The following is an 18,431-nucleotide window of genomic DNA, read 5'->3' as shown; positions in this document are numbered from 1 at the left end:
ATTTTTCATTTCCACATGCTTATCAAAGTACAAAGAACAAAGGTGAGAATGTAACATTACATTGGATTACAATAATATAAAAACAAAAGGAAAGAAAAGGATAGAGAAACTACACATTGATTGATTGATCGAGAGAGAGAGAGAGAGAGAGAGAGAGAGAGAGAGAGAGAAAGGAAATTCTAAAGCCCTTTTACGCTTTCACGGATTGCTTCAGAGATGACCACGGATCGTCATCCGTGGTGTTCCGCATGCAAAATATCGATTGTCCTCTCAATGCCGGTGTGAATACGATCCCAACTGGATGTCTACACGGACAAGTACGGTGCCTAAAAGGACAGACAAGGAACGAACGCGGACCACAGCGGAAACGATACGGAGCTAACACGGATATTATGGAAGATCACGGATGCAACTGGGACCTTTCGCGGTCTTTTCGCGGATACCCCTAAAATGTTGACAGATGACATTTACTTTTGCCTTTGATACTTTGTCATTTTTGGGCAACATGCCTCGAGAGCTAATAACAAGCACACCAGAAAATCTGCAGCAGCCTACATGCGCCTCGGCTTGTCGACATCACGGCAAATCTCTTGTTGCAAACTCTCATTTGGCGGGAACATCATGACATAAACAAAGCAAAACAAAACAGAACAAATCAAAACACACACACAAACAAAAACAACATCAAAGAAATGTGTGTGGGTCACTGAAGCTTCTCAGGCGACCATTATACGAACAGTATGAGGGGTTGATGGCTGTACTGATGGGGGAAGATGTGAACAAATTTCATGGACTTTATGAGCTTGTATTGGGAAAATACACGAATTTTTCATCCCGGATGGAGCCGATGCTAACACGGACGTCCTGATGTCTTCACGGATTGTCCCGGAATGAGTACGGAGGCAACACGGAATAGCCGGTGCCTACAATGAAGGAATACGGAGACAAGACTGAGTAGACGGTGCCAACAAGGAAGAGTTGGTATTGATTTGCATTCGTGATGTCCGGGATGAAAAATTAAGCAAGCTTAATTTTTTTCCGCGGACATGACGGATGATCAAGGATAATGCCGGATGACTTCACGGCGTCAACACGATCAAGCCGGAAACAGTACGGATGATCCCGGATCGACGATCCTTGGTCATCCGTGATGCGATCCGTGAAAGTGTAAAAGGGGCTTTAGAATATGGAGGAACCAGCAGAGCCTATTGGCCTTTCTGCGGCTGTTGGATCTTATATCAAAAATACTCTTAAAGGTATTATCCCACATTTGTAAACCTGCAGCACTGCAGCAATTGGTCTCATAGTTAGCATGGAGTTTGGGTATGATTGCAGTAACACCTGTGCAAAATTTCGTTCCGATTAGTCCATTACTTTCATAAAAATAAATGAAAATGCACCGTATGCATGCGTATAAACCGCTCGCTAGCTCCGGTCCACGCACGTACTATATGCATGCGATACATTGTGTAAGTTAATGTACGTAGCTAGCCCGCGCTCGTAATTCGATTTTGGGTCGGGTTGACTCGGTTTGAAAATTGATTTTAAAACGATGATTTTCTCTCTTTTATCGAATGGTATAGACAAAGAGCAACAGGTGAGGTATGTTACTGTTATAACTTGTACTTGAAGTCATATTGGACCTGTTTTATGCAGTTTTGATTTTCGTGGGTTTGCAAATGTGGGCTAGTACCTTTAAGAGAGGCGGGAAAAAACCTCCAAACTAACAGGCAAACTATGGCTGGAAAATGGAAGGTACTGCAGACAAGAACAAAATATTTGATATGATTTCCTGATTTACTGATTATTTACCAACTTTCTATTACATTTACGTTTAAAGGTATGGTATAGTATTGGTGGAGATGAGGATAGGACTTTTAACTTTTTGCGAAATATCAAAATATCACTCATGAAATAGTACAGTCATATCATTCTAGAAGGAATTCAAAGTTTATTTGAAGAAAATCGTTTTTGTTTTGCTCTTTTAATGGCTGAGACATCCAAAAACAAAATAAAACAAAGACACCATAATAAAAGGTGGGTCCCACGGTTTACTAGGATCACTCTGTTTTGGATATCTCAGCCATTTCCAAAGCAATTTTCGTCAAATAAACGGTGATTCCCTTTGGTTGCTGTACCGGAAGCGACTGAGTTTTAACCGGAAAATGATATAGGTCCTAGTGTCCTGAAAAAGATGTATAAGCCTAGGTTCCTGTATTGGATAGCGAGATTTCCAACCACAATAAAAATTCATTAAATGCCAATTTGATGGCCTGATCTGTGTGACCTTCTTCTCATCACAGAGCAAAATAATTAATTTTCAGCAGACTACAGATCATAGTATTGCGTTTGGAAAAAATAACGTTTTGAAGGAAGGACTATTTGGGAGGTGAACTCTCTGACGAAGAGAGATTACGTACCTTTCAAATTCTGATGGTAGGAATATCATCAGATGTACGACAACCTTAAATACGATCCTATAATGATCACCTGAGTGTTTGGAGTCAACTGTTTTTTTTTTTTTGTCTTTACAAAACATCTTCAAAGTGTTCATCATGCCTATTTCCTCGTACCATATTTGAAGAGTTTATTCTCAAAAACCGATAAGTCCATTTTTGAAGATTTTGAAGTACGGTCTCTGTCATAAAGTACAAAATGATACCTTTTAAATGATATATTGGTCACTGAGAACTAGTTCACAAGCCTACCCTTTCTTGGAAAAGCAGTTCATATCCTTTTTCAAGGTGTAATTCAGCTTCGCTGATTTTTTTTTTCAGACAATAAGAAAAGTCCACCGATTTACAAATATTCGCCTAGTCAATCGAAAAGTCGAGCGTGCAGTACTAGTAATCGTGGTCTTTTCAGCTTGAAACATTCATGATCCTTCATTGAACACTGGCAATCCCATGGATTAAACGATGCGGGGTTCCCACATGCAATTGGTCCGTTTGGTAAAAGTTATAAGAACGTGAATATCAGTAATATTCTACACTGTGGGTCATGTACCTTGTGTGCAAAAGTAATAGTTTTTCCTTTTCTTTTCTTTTTTTTTGCAGGAAAAATATCTAACACAATGATGAAATCACTACAATCTACACATCACATAAACATTACCAGATTACAGCAATGTAGAGGTATGATGACAGGAAGAAAACTTAACTGATTTCAAGTGAATTTAATAAAGTTGGTTAACTGAAAAAAAAAAACCTAGATAACTTTCTCAATCCTAACACGATGCTACAAATAATGTCATAATTCGTCAATCCAGAGTCATATTTGAAAGATACCCCTCTGGCATGTCTTTTTTCCACTTTATATGAAATATACATACATACACGTCTTTACTCATAAAGGCAACAAAAAAAAATTACACACACAAAAAAAAAAACCCAACAAATCGTCAGGAGAATCACTGAAAAAAAAATCAGGTAAACTAGATATCAAATCCATACACGGTGAAAAATCCTGTTCATCAACAGCACCAATGACAATAACTCCGCAGCGAATTGTATGCAAAAACAAACAAAATTATCATTTATATCCTAAACACTCTAAGCAGACTGGGGAAGTCGGTTTCATGATCTCTTACATAAAGATTATCAATTTCTTCCAACAAAATGAGCAGATCAAGAAGATGAAGCAAGATTTAGAGAGAAACAAAACTGTAAAAAAAAAAAAAAGGAAATGAGAGAAAGAAATGAAGAGTTTGTTTGCAAAAACCGATAAGTCCATTTTTGAAGATTTTGAAGTACGGTCTCTGTCATAAAGTACAAAATAATACCTTTTAAATGAGATATTGGTCACTACATATAAAGGCACATTTTTGAAGTTATGGTGAAAAGAAGCAACAAATTTCTTATTATTCTCTTTATTTTTCTTGACCTTTAATCGCAAATATCTCCATTCGGCAAATATGGACTTATCGGTTTTTGCGAGCAAACTCTTCAAATAGACATTGGAGAAAGTCTGACACTGTAGTGACGGTAAGAAATCAGAGGAACTTATGTACTCACCAATCCTAATACGCTGACAGCCGCACCACAGGACCAGACCTCATAGAGTTAGAGCTGATGAAGAAAGTGAAGCTACGAAATGATACAATGCCTCTGTGGCAAAGAGTGGCAGGGCGAATTCAAGTAGGGCGACTTCTTCAAGTCAAAGTATGATCTCAGCACCTTCTAGATGTTTAGCTGTTCGAAAGCCGTTGCACCGTGCGTCATTTATCAAGCTCGAAATTATCAAGAGGCAACTGATGGTTGGCACCTCCTGCTGCGAATTAATTTCAAGCTCCGCCCACTTCGCGCGGGATTCGTGCTGTTACGTGATTTCAAAAAAGGGCATTCCGTGCATTTTGATGGACCTGCTAAGCAAAATTGTGTTTGTTGTTATTGTGCGTGTCATATGCCTCAAGAATTCCACTGTTCCCCTCGATTAGATTATCATTCAATTATTATTTCCATATTTCTTACTTCTCTCTTCACGATAAAAACTATCCTATAGAGAGACATCAGAAGAAAATATAATTGTGGATTCTATACATACTGCAGTTATTCTGTTTCGAGCTATACCTTTCCTCCCAGAAGGAATGCTACCCACCTACCCCACCCTTTACCTGACCCATCCCTTCCCCCGCCTTTTTTGTTATTCATCTGTCTTTCATTTTTCGTTATTTACCCGCATGTTTCTTGGAAAACTTTGTCTATCATTTACAAAATATCTAGCCTTTTATGGATCAATACGTTTTACCTTACAGAGTGTTAACGTTTATCAAAGATTTTAGTTTTACACAACCCTATAGGTCAAAATGATGAACTCTCAAACAAGTTTCTCCGCAAAAATGTCAAAATCTTTGTAAGGATTTTCAGTAAATACTTGAGTGCTTTTTACGTCAAACTGGATTGTTAAACATTACCAACAAAAATTAATGTATTTTTTATTGAGCCATCTTGGAACTAAGTGAAGATTTTAGGGATCACTTGAAAATCGAGTGTTTTAAACTGCATGAACTGGAATTTTGGTTACGCCAAAAAAAAAAAAAAAAATCAGAAGAGCCAGTTTAGATGTAGCAATGATATGCAGTTGAACGAGAGCTGTTGACATGGGCCTAATTGCAACATAATGGAAACAGAAATAAGACATTTTAGTGTGGATATCATCTGCACTGGTAACGAATAAATATTGCATAGCTTTGTAATTGTACTGAGGAAAGTTAATGTTTTCATTACATAAGAAATGCAAAAGGTTACTAGATTCTCGATAAAAGTAAATATCAAATCAAATCTGACGATAGAAGCCAGCTCGACAAGCTTGATCCTATGAAGTAGGCTCTATCACATTTCTATAGCATTCTCCGATTCCATCTTTCATAGATAAACCACTATGTTCTACAATTGTTCTGTATGTTTGCATTATCCTATTATGCCTCCTAGCTGGACATCATGACTTATATCATTATGTTATAGTGTATGTATTTTTTTAAGGAGAAATATGAAAATAAGTTGAAAATAAATTGAAGTTGAAATATACTGAGATTATATTGACGTAATTTCCGTCAGACTAACGTCCAACGTGAACACTTTGCATATCGTTGGCTTCCTTGTTTGTCTGTGTACCATTCAGCATGGCAAGCAACGTGCGCCGGGTATAAAGGCTCTAATCACACTTAGGAATCTTATTTGTATATTGTTATATTATCATTACGGTTTAATGAGAATATATTCGCTTTGTTAAAGTAGACGTCTTGGGTATACCCTCGAACGATTAGATGGATAGAATTAAGAAAGAAACAAGAAATTGTTATTTCTTTTGAGGATTGTTTAATGAAGAAAGAAATTGAGATTATTATTTTTTCAACAGGATTTAAATGAAGTCCTGGATAAAGCAAAATGACAATTACAAAACAAGAAACACACTCTTCGCTTCTTTAATTCCTTCCCTGGGGTTATCGCTTGGCCAAAATGGTTAAAAGATATGAAAGCAAATTCCCCCTCAGAGCGAGATGACGAATTTGCGGACACACGTGTTGGTCCAGGGACTGAAATTTGTAAGTATAATTAGTTAAAGACAGAGAGAATATTGAAATTGGCTCGCGTATTCTTTTGCCTCATCGCCTAATTATTTCCACGAAAAGGTTCAACTCGTGAATCGTGAATGAATTTAGTTTTTTTTTTTTCAATAACTGCATGGAGGCAAAGTATCACGCGTGTTTTTTGTTTTTGTTTGTTTGTTTAAAAAACCATCACAGACTCGGTGGGATCTAAACTAAATATTATCGGAGGGCGTGTTATTGCTACAAAGGCTTTATTCCTCAATTAAATTCAATTAGCTTAAACCATGAATGAGTGAATTTGTAATGGTTTCCATCTATAACAATCTTGACAAGACTGCTTTTACATGCAGACGCAAAACACCAGACAATTTTAAACAATTCCTCAAAGAAAAAAAAAACCGTGCATTTATCATATTACTTTTTGTCACATCTTGTTTTGCAATAACGAAGTGCTGAATCAGCACTTTGTATTTGTTTTATGTCTTTACATTCAGAAAATGTTACTCAGGCTCTTGTGGAAAAGTGCCAAGAACCTCTCAAAAGAGAAATTAAATGACTCAAATGACTGACATACATAACATTCTTGGCATAATCTGACAAAAGAAAAGTATTTGTTTTGTCTCATGAACGTCCGCTCAGGATTTTATTGGTCTCAGATTAACGAAATACATATTATGTATTTAAAATATTATTTTCCTTGGTCATACATTAACACCTTGTGTACTCAGAGTACCGATTAGCAGAGAGATACCCATAGTCCTATAAACACTTTCCACAGTGTCTGGCATAGAAGGTGTTAAAGATGACACACTCTTCTCCGAAAAAATTTCAAACATGATATAATGATAATAATATGATGATAATTATGGTGATAACATCAGTATGTTAGAAAAGAATATGAATGAATACATAATATTTAGGAACACAAGTCATATTCTAATAATGAGGCCATAATCACCGCCCTGCGTAACGTTTTCAAAAGTGTGTGTGTGTGTGTGTGTGTGTGTGTGTGTGTGTGTGTGTGTGTGGTGGGGGGCACTTCCGGGTTTCATGAGCTAACAAGCAAAAAAAAATGGCGTTAAACAAGTTCAGATAATATTGTTTCACAGTTTTATAAAATTAAGCACTAAGTGCATATTATGCACTTAGTGCTTGATTTTACAAAACTGTGAAACAAATGCATCGTCAATATGTAAAGTGTTTTCAGTGTTTTCCTCATCCAAAAGAGGGAGGAATAATGCGTGATAACTGCAGGCATTTTAGCTGGCTGCCTTGACTGACATAGGTTATTGTAAGAACACCCCTGTCTTCATATCCAGACTCAGTGTAATTTGCAGCCAAATTCAGTACATCACGTTTTTCCCCTTAGAAGAAATTTCACTGCCATTTTATCTATCTAACAATAGAAGTAGGCATTTGCACATGAAAAAAAAACAACAACAACTATAGCTTTAGTACTTCAAAACAGTTTTAAAATGTGAGTTAGAATAGAAACAACCAATGCAAAATATATGTTAATTGTTATAGGGCCCGTTGCATAAAACTTACCGTTGAATTTCAATGGTAACTACCGTCTAAATTAGGCATCACAGCCAATCAGCATCAAGGATTATAAAATGTACCGCTAATTTGAAGACTTACCGCTAGAAAGGAGCGGTAAGTCCAGCGGTAAGGGTTTTATGCAACAGGGCCCTGATCGATGGTTAGTATTGTTGAATATACAAAATTAATGTGACTAATAGTTATAAGATCGTTTCTAGACAGTTATAGTTAATTTGAGAAAAAAATAGTGATATTTCCTTTCTTTTAGGAGTTATTGCGAAATTTTTGTATGATAAGATGTTTTGTGGTACAACTGACCAACATCAAATGTGATAACATACACATTTTTAAAATCACTGCTCCAAATGATAAACAATGACGTTTAGAAATTCGCAAACTCCTACACTGGAGGAACGATTGTTATTTGGTAAAGCCAAATTAATATTTGAGGTTCTTTTCAGGCAGTTCACCATCTTACCTAACAGAATTATTTCATCACTGCAAATGAACACATGGCTACAGGACAAGAAATTCACAAAACAATAGACTCATATTGATATAATATGGACTGGCCTTGAGAGGGATACGACATTCATTGTCTCAACTAGAATTGTTGTGTAACTATTTCTTTGTGTAAAACTAGTTTGTTTTTGTTGTAGTTAAGTAAGCCGATAGTTGGTTGAAACTGTTTATCTATTTATTTGTGCACGAGGCCCCAATGTCAAGCTTGGCTTACTGGGGATCCTCCTGTATGGTACCTTGACTCTTTTTTTGTTTATTATCATTATGTCTCCGTTCTTTGTGGCAATGATTTGATTACATGTCATGTGCAAAATCAGCCATGAATTATTGTGAATCCTGCGTTTATCTCTAAAAGTGATCAGAGTTGATATTGTACCATACAGAAACAATAAAATGAAATGAAATAAAATTGCATTGCCCTCGTCTTCGACTCGGTCAATACAATTCTAGTGAGGGCAATCAATGTCGTATCCCCCGAAAGTATAGAAAGTCCATATCATTATTATTACCCATTTCAGACATCTTGAGCAGTGAAATAAATCATAACAATATAAACTTTGTACAACTTCCCAATTCACGGCAACAATTTTCCACTCGGTGCTAGCTACATCCCTAAATGCACAGGCTTGCTCACGGTACGATATAGATATAGGTACGGTATAGATTGTCCCCTATTTTTACGTGTTAACCTATGGGAATTTGCCTCTGTTGCGAACTCGGGTATGCGGCGCGCGTAGAAACAGCCAGCTCACACAGTAACATCGTCCTTTAGTTTTCCGTGTAGTAACCTATGGGAATTTGCCCTTCGTTTCAAAACCACTCCGCGAGAAACTGTCATCAACAGCAAATTTTCGTGGCGGGGAGCTCAAGTGCCCGGATGCTATATTCCCTCATTTTTAACACGCAAATCCAATAGGCGCTTGCCAAAGAGGGGAATATGAGAAATTCACCCCTCTTCTCCCTGCTGGCGCGCGATCCCGCGCGTAATAAGAGGGAAATACAATACCGTAAAACCACAGCTCAGATGCCTGTCGGGTAATAATACTCAAGATATATGGAGAGCGGAAGAAAAGCTTCTTCATTATGTGGAGCAGTCTTCGGAAACGCATTACCCACATGCATACGTAATTCACCTAACAAAACAAGTTATTATTTTAGAGGTTATCTCAGACAAGTTTTGATATAATAATCATTAGCACTTCCTAAATTATTCATCTTATTTTTGTTTCAAAGTTTTGGTGTATCAGAATTTATGCGTCTGATGTGAACAGGGCCCACTGGGAGAACAGTGCCCAGATCACTGAAGTGGTAGGTAGGCCTATATAAAATTATAAATAAGACTAAAATGAGAATGATGATAATAATAGAAATAATTATACCGATTTATGCAGTCTATAAGGAGGTTACGTTTAGTGGAATTATCCATCTATTTCCTGGTTTTCAAGACATCTCTTAAGGCATATGTCTACCAATGTACAAAAATGCATATCATGATATATATATATATATATATATATATATATATAATGTATATACATATATATACACACACATATGTATACCTATATATATATAATATATGAAGAGTTTATTCGCAAAATCGATAAGTCCATATTTGTCAAAGGGAGATATTTGCAATTAAAGGTCAAGGAAAATAAAGAGAATAATAAGAAAATGTTTGCTTCTTTTGACCATAACTTCAAGTATGTACCTTTATATGTAGTGACAAATATATCATTTAGAAAGTATTATTTTGTACTTTACGACAGAGACCACACTTCAAAATCTTCAAAAATGGACTTATCGGTTTTTGCGAACAAACTCTTCATATATATATATATATATATATATATAGATATAGATATAGATATATGGACTTATAGAGTCGACGTCGAGCTTTCCGATCTTTTATTATGACATATGCCATTCTTCAGTGATCAGGTGGGCTTCTGCACCTGTCCGGTCGCCGAACCTTCGCTGCTATACAATGAACTAATTTACTCTGTAAATTATACCCGGTAATGCTCACCTTGCGAGTTTGAATTTTCGTAGAGACGCTCTCTCGCATTCGAACGGATTTCAGTGCTCTCGAGTACCACTTTAATTTGAATGACGTGAATGCTAAATTTATTGTGTTAGCGAAATCGAATGATTTTTTTTTTTCGGAAAAAAACGCAGGTGAATGACCGACTTGGTGCAATCTGTTTGCGGAATTTTGAACGACCAGATTATTATGAAATTACAGGATGAAAGAACGAAACTGATTGCAGAATCTGTATTAAGACACTATCCCCTCATTATAAATTATGAGTTTGGATTTCCTATCATCGCTTTGGCTATTAGATAGCTGCATAACTGTAGGGCCTATTCCACTCGCATTGATCTCTTCATGTTTTCTCGATGATATCTCGAGAGTAAACGATTACTTTCTCTGGTGGCCCGAGAAAGAAAATGTAGTAGTCCAAACGAAACGGAAGGGTAACAATTCCTTTTTATTTCTATTTTCAACTCGCCGATAGGGCCACCACAAGATATATATATATATATATATATATACATCAATATATGTTTTTTTTTAGTTTTTTTTTTATTATTATTATTATTTTTTTTTTTTGGGGGGGGGGGGGGAGGGGATTTGGGAGCCCGACATAAGTTAGTGGTGCCCCACCACTCTCGTCGAGCCCCCTTGTATAACCGATTTGAAACAAATCTTGGTAAAAAAATATATATATATTCCGTTTGAGTACTTTATATACTTTCATATACTTTGAATTATTTCAATGCGATTACCACTTTGATGCTGATGTGTATCTATAAAATATTGCTATTCTGTATTGTTAATTCATGTAACGCTGTTCATATTACTTTTTGTCATGTTGCGAATTCACGTATTGGCTCCAATGTAACGAAGAATAAACCGGTTATGCAATATTTCGCCAATATTGAGTTGAGTTGCTCAATAAACTCAATATTGGCGAAATATTGCATTACCGGTTTATTTTTCGTGATATATATATATATATATATATATATTATATATATATATATATAATGTATGTAAGTGCGAGAGATAGTTCCCTTCACAAACGTGCGCGGTGTATACATACATATATATTAAATATACATGATTAAAAAAAATGGCAATAGATCTAAAAACGCTTTATCCTGGCGAGGAAAGCGCATGATTTAGAAAAAAGACACCAAACAGGTTAGTCATCGCATTCTATATATATATATATATATATATATATATGTATATTCTATTATATATGTATATGTATATTATTTCCTTCTATATTTTGACATAATTGATGTTGATGACGTCAAACGAGAGAACCCTAACCCGACAAGATTTATGATTGCGTTTCTCCAATTTTCTGCTTTTCACATAATTATTAGTATAATTGGTCCAATGAGGGAACGTTTCGGTGTACGCTCGGGAATGAATTCACAGTGAAATGAAACACGATGTACGATTGGTGAATATAATTGTATTATAGGTAGGGAACACTATTATCAGACAATATGAAATTGATTGTTATTTAATTGTGTTATTCGGTGGAATACTGAGTTCCTCGTGTGTTGACCTTTACGAAAGTCAGTGACCGCAGTGGTAATGCCGAACTATGAATCGTATTGAGACTGTTGGAGAGATGCCGCTCCCCCTATCAAACGGGAAAATCCAGTCTATGTAAAGTTAGTCTGATAAGAAAGAATAAGATATCGAAATCGGGTGAAAAATAAGGAAGTTATGACATTTCAAAGTTTCGCTAATTTTTCATGAAACAGTTCTTAAACGGTCAATATGATGTGATGCGCCTTGAACAAGGCTAATACCAATAAAGAGGTCCGCAGCAAGTTATCGCTCTCAGATCAAGACATGGCTTCCCAATCGTGGTCTTTTGCAACATTGTTGTGATGGTTTGGGTGCGATCTGCCAGGAATGGAGCGGAACATTTTGATTGTCATGATGTGGTGATTGGGTTGAGTCGTGACAAATTGGGACCTTGTCCGGGAAAATGAACAGACAAGCCGTTTTCTTTCGCATGTTCCATGCGGATTGTGGTGAGGACTCTCACGTCTGGTTGTACACGTGTGCTGTAAGTACGTAGTGTATAGCGTCGATGGTGTATAGGCTCATGTCGTATCGGGCCTATGTACCTGCTTGCATGTAGGTTCTGTTAGGCCTCATGCGTTTTGGTGAGGACTCTCACGTTTGGCTGGACACGTTTGTTTTTAGTATGTAGACAAGTGTATAGCGTCGATGACAGGCTTTTAATGTATTGGGCCTGCATTGTTTGCATGTTGGTTTTGACAGGCCACATGCGTTTTGGTGAAGATTTTCACGTTTGGTTGTGCACATTTATTGTGTATAACATTTATGCTGCGTAGGCTTTGGCAGTCATTGACTGTGTTTGTAGTTTTTAGATTACGTTTTGTGTGAAGGCCTGGTGCAGATTTTGGTGAGGATTCTCACGTTTGGTTGTGCACGTTGTGTATAACATTTATGCTGCGTAGGCTTTGGCAGTCATTGACTGTGTTAGTAGTTGTATAGGCTACATTTTGTGTGAAGGCCTAATGCAGATTTTGGTGAGGATTGTCACGTTTTGAACGTTTGTCGTTTTTGCATGAAGGTCTTGTGTAGACCGATTTGGGTGAGGATTCTCACGTTCAGTTAATTGTGTGCGTATAGTGCATAGCGTGGGTATTGCGCATTGGGCTCGCACGTGTTTTGTAGTCGCAGACGGTCGGTCTTGCGCGTCGTGTGTAGGGCTAGTGCAGTTTGTGCGTGTGCGTATGCTGGATGTGTATGTGTAGGGGCTTGCGTACACATTGGCTACGGGTCACGCCGAATTTTCAGGAAGATTAGCCTCGGTTAAAGGCTTTGATATATTTTCCTTGGTTTGCACAATCGTGCTATGTGGTCGTTTGTAGTGAGTGTGTATACTCATTCTATGTCCTTAGATCACATACTAATGTGATGCGCCTTGAACAAGGCTAATACCAATCAAAATGTTCCGCTCCATTCCTGGCAGATCGCACCCAAACCATCACAACAATGTTGCAAAAGACCACGATTGGGAAGCCATGTCTTGATCTGAGAGCGATAACTTGCTGCGGACCTCTTTATTGGTATTAGCCTTGTTCAAGGCGCATCACATCTCCCCCCTTAAGACGGGAAGTTATGGAAGAACTTTCCAGTCAAACTGCAAACAGTCGTTACAAACATGTTCCGAAACACAATACATAAAAATGCACAATTGTGTGTTCATACACTAAAGTGGATTCTTCACATAAACAAGCCCAGACTTATGAGCCTTATCAAAACCTGTCTTGAGCGTAGGCTAACTGTCTAAATATAGACCCACTACCTGCTCGGAACAAGCATGTGCGTATACGCGCAAAACTTTACAACCACAACATTCCTTGTTTTCTTTTCTTCTTCTTTTTTTTAATGTTTGGCCATTTGATACTCATAAGCATTTCAGGAAAGCTAAAGAGAATACATGCTTCATGATTTATGACCAAGCAGAAAAAAAAAGAAGAAGAAAAGAAAACAAGGAATGTTGTGGTTGTAAAGTTTTGCGCGTATACGCACATGCTTGTTCCGAGCAGGTAGTGGGTCTATATTTAGACAGTTAGCCTACGCTCAAGACAGGTTTTGATAAGGCTCATAAGTCTGGGCTTGTTTATGTGAAGAATCCACTTTAGTGTATGAACACACAATTGTGCATTTTTATGTATTGTGTTTCGGAACATGTTTGTAACGACTGTTTGCAGTTTGACTGGAAAGTTCTTCCATAACTTCCCGTCTTAAGGGGGGAGATGTGATGCGCCTTGAACAAGGCTAATACCAATAAAGAGGTCCGCAGCAAGTTATCGCTCTCAGATCAAGACATGGCTTCCCAATCGTGGTCTTTTGCAACATTGTTGTGATGGTTTGGGTGCGATCTGCCAGGAATGGAGCGGAACATTTTGATTGTCATGATGTGGTGATTGGGTTGAGTCGTGACAATGAATACGTAAATGGAAAAATGAGCATGTCATGTAGTTTGTAAATAAAATCCCGAAATTTCTATTTTTTCATTCAAGCGCAATTATTCTCGATACTCAAATCCTTGTATACCTAATTGATCACTATTCTGGAGATATTCAGTCATGCAGGAATAACATCATGTTTCAGACTTCAATGACAGGAACATTAAGTTTCATCATTTTTTTTTTTTAATTGTACACTATTTATGGAAATTGTGATGGTATGACATTGTTGGTTTACTCACATTACATAGAATCATTCATATAAACTGTTCAATAGCGCTGTTTTGCAGAAATTAGCTTCAAAACTTCAAAATGTCATTACTTCTTTATTTTTCATTCGATTTCAGTCAAATTTTTACCGTAGAACTTTTTTTTAAAAATCTGACTAACTTATGTTTGGACCGGATTTCCCCTTTTGATGTATCTGACTCGACTCGATTAGAGGGAGGTTTAATGCAGTGTTTTCGAAAGACACTGTATGTGACAAAAATCTGTACATTGATCAACCCTGCTTGTGAATTTCACCACCACGAGCGCGTTCATTCTCAACAAAAAATAATATATTTTAAAAAAAACAGCAATAAAACGAAGCTTCCGTTTGCAATCAAAAATCAACAGTGTGGCCTTGCGAGCTGAAGAGCTCTTTCATGACAATCCTCATTACAGTTCTTACATAGATCTAGACATAATTATTCATGTATACGTATACATTAATGATTTCTGTTGGGACTACTAAGCATCTTCCACGTATAGAGATTCTTTGTCTGCATGCATGCATTGTATTTATCATGGGAATATCGTTGCTCAAACGGTGACTGTAAGGACTGATTTATCCGTCTCGCTGGAATGAAGAGGGATCGTTGACAGTCTTGAGGTCCCACCCCCAGAACTCTATACACAAAATAGAGTTCTAAGCTGGTTGAAGCAGCTTGTCCCTTCACACACCAGTGATGCCCTTCTTGGGTGCGTCCCGCCGAACCCTCAGTCTTTGACTCCGGAGATCCTATTCGGGAAGTCCGTCCTGTATCTATTGTACCCTGTTACGCAAGAGGGTACGAACACGAACAATGGGGACAAGTCCTCTCCTTTTCAAAGTGCGATTCAAGAGAGGAGACGTGGTAAATAGCTCTCCCATTTCACAACACGAGGATTGTAGAGGCTGATGTGTTTTGCGGGGACTCAGGCATTGCAGTTAAATGCATCACCAATTCCTACGAGCTAGAGAAATGAAGGACGGATCGACGCACTCCTATAATGCTCAGTAAGTCGATGTGATTCAATGTCACGGTGATGGTATCGACTGATATGTTCACACACTCAACAAACTCCTTCTTTACGGCCTCATCATATCACACCTATGACGATTCCAACGTCTCCGTGACTGATTGACTGACTGACAGTCCATGATCAGGTGAGAAAAGTGTGACATTTTACTCGTGTATATTATGTTCTCATGCTGTTAGTGACGTCAGTTCTCTACAGGAAGTTACTTCAAGGTCAAGTCAACGGAATTGACTCTTCGAAGTACAATATGAATACTGATTGCCGGAAGGGCCGATGATTTGTGGAAATTTTTATCTACAAACAATTTGTTAGTTTGTGCTTGCACTGTAGTTTAGTTCTTTTATACTGCACACAATGTCATGTGTGTGTTTGCGACCTCACCAATTCATGTATACGACAATCATGCTCCACACAGAAGACCGTATAACGGTGACGGTAGAAGAGAAGAAGAAGTAGAATAACTTTCACTAATCATAGTCTATTCGTAATACGCCTAAATGTGTATGCACGTGTGTACGCACGGTATGCACATAATCTATGCATTTACGTAGGCCCGACACGTATGCAAGTAATCAAGGGGATGGTTACTTTGTATCTCCGTGTCGGTGCGATTTCTATAACCTTGCAAAAAAAAAACCACACACACACACACACACACACAAAAAAACCCAAGAAGGAGAAAACGCATTTACATTTAGGCGTGAGAAGACTAGAACAAGCAGTAAAATGAGTTACTGAAGTTTGAGTGATTGAGCAATTCAGGTTCCCATTAATAGTGCAGTTTCTTAACAATGTTCATGTGTGTGTGTGTGTTTATGTGTGTGTGACGGTTTCATTGATATTCTCTCGCTGTAGAATTTCTTTTTTTTCGTGTTTGTTTCCTTCTTGGTTTTTGGTTGTTATGTTATTGTTGTTTCATGAAAGTGGAATTCTTAGATTGATATGCCTAAACTTTGTCTGCTCTACGGTCCCTATAGATTTAACTACATTACATACAAAAACGTATAAAGCCAACCATAAAGCCAATTTCTAGCGATCCAAAGATCGAGGGACTTATCTGACATTTTCTCTGTAAGAGAAGAACGATTTCCGTTCAGTAGCCAGAAACGGGATGATTTGAGTGGTTGTAATAGATGAGGCGAAAATAAAAAGAAAGAAAGAAAGAAAGAAAGAAAGAAAGAAAGACAGTACAATGTATATAGAATGAAACTGAAGGGAACAGTATGACATTTTCTATAATAGGTCCTATATACTACAATACGTGTGCCAAGTTTTGGTACGTTGATTTTAACAGCCTTTTTATATTTCTGGTCGAAATAAGCATGTAAGACCTGTTTTTTTTAGTATTCATTGAACACTGCCTTTCCAGTCCGTGGTCAAACGACGCCTAACGAAATGGAACCCTTCGCAGATCTTTGGGCATCCAACCATTTCACACGACAGAGGTGCAGTGTACATGCAGCTTTTCAAGATTAAAGACTTGCTTTTAGATTGATTTTGCATAAATTTTCGTCACTCCTCGAAATCTCAAATCACTTTAGTCCGATTTAATTCAGTTCAATCCAATTCATTTCGATGTAGTGCAATTAAATTCAACTCAATTCAACTCAATACAATACAATGCAATACAATACAACTTCGGGTTGTGTGTGTGTGTGGACCATGACACATGTCCTGAACTTGTGCAGCAGAATTTGATATATATTATAAGCATTCAATCTTGCTAATATTCAGGATTCTCACTATGAATCTGAATTATCATATGTTATGTACATGTGTGAGCACTTTGGAGACAAAAATGTAGGAATACTTTGATGCATTTTACCACTCCTGACCTGGACCTGGATTTGGCTTTCTTGGCAGATCTTCCATATGTGCCCACCTATAGATATCCAAGTTGGTGACTTGTAACTTTCTCACTTCCTAACTGTGAGCTGTATACACAACTGTATACAATCATATTGCACATAAACCATACTTGATTTGAATTTATGTGCATGTTTATATGCATAATCACAATGTGCGATTCTAGTAGTGGCAAAGCATAGAATTTCAGGCATATTTTGCTCCATGCTTGCTATCTTTCCTCACATCATGGCTGGAACTTCAGCCATATTGGTACTACTGGTAACTATAGACTTTTTGATAGCCCTTTCATGTGCACATACATTACTGCTGAGTGGTGATGTGGAAAGTAACCCTGGACCACGAAAACCGAAATTCCCATGTGGTGAATGTCATAAAGCATGCACATCTTATAGAGGAGCCAAAGCCAGTATACTTTGTGAGTCATGTGATACATGGTTCCATGCTGACTGTGTGAACATTGACAACAGCTTCTTGGACATCCTTGGTAGATGTGATGAACCCTGGGAATGCTGCAACTGTGGCCTACCCAAGTACTCATCCAGCTTGTTTGACACCTTAGCAGAGAGCTGCAGCAGTGACTTATCCAGCTCGACATCAGACTGCAGCAACTCGAGCTTCAGAACTTCCGGGTCCTATTCACCTGATCCACCACAGGCTGCATCTTCACCAATCAAGAATCTGTCTTCTGAAAGGAAGCAACATCTAAAGACCCTTACTATCAACTTCCAGAGTATCGTTTCAAAGAGGGAAGAATTTTGGTGCCTTCTCGACGCAGTCAAGCCAGATGTGATCATGGGCTGTGAAACATGGCTCAAACCAAGCATCAGTGTTGGGGAAGTCTTTCCTCCTGGCTACAATGTGTACCGCAAAGACCGAATTGGTGGATATGGAGGGGTCTTGCTAGCAGTCTCAACAAGCCTTAATGGTCACCAGGTAGACATCACTACTGATGCGGAAGCCGTTGCAGCTAAGGTGGTAAACGGACCCACGAACAACAACAGCGTCATATTTGGAGCTGTGTACCGTCCTCCGAACACTGACCAACAGTACTTGGACAGCATGAACCAGTTCATCCGAGACTTGTGCACATCCAACCCCGGTGCAGCAGTCTGGATTGGAGGTGACA

Source organism: Diadema antillarum, unplaced genomic scaffold (assembly GCF_040938485.1).
Source record: "Diadema antillarum isolate AM-2024a unplaced genomic scaffold, OU_Dant_1.0 seq00000708_RagTag, whole genome shotgun sequence".
NCBI classification, from domain to species: Eukaryota; Metazoa; Echinodermata; class Echinoidea; order Diadematoida; family Diadematidae; genus Diadema; species Diadema antillarum.
The sequence above is the reverse complement of the archived record's forward strand: the minus strand, read 5'-3'. Positions refer to the sequence as shown.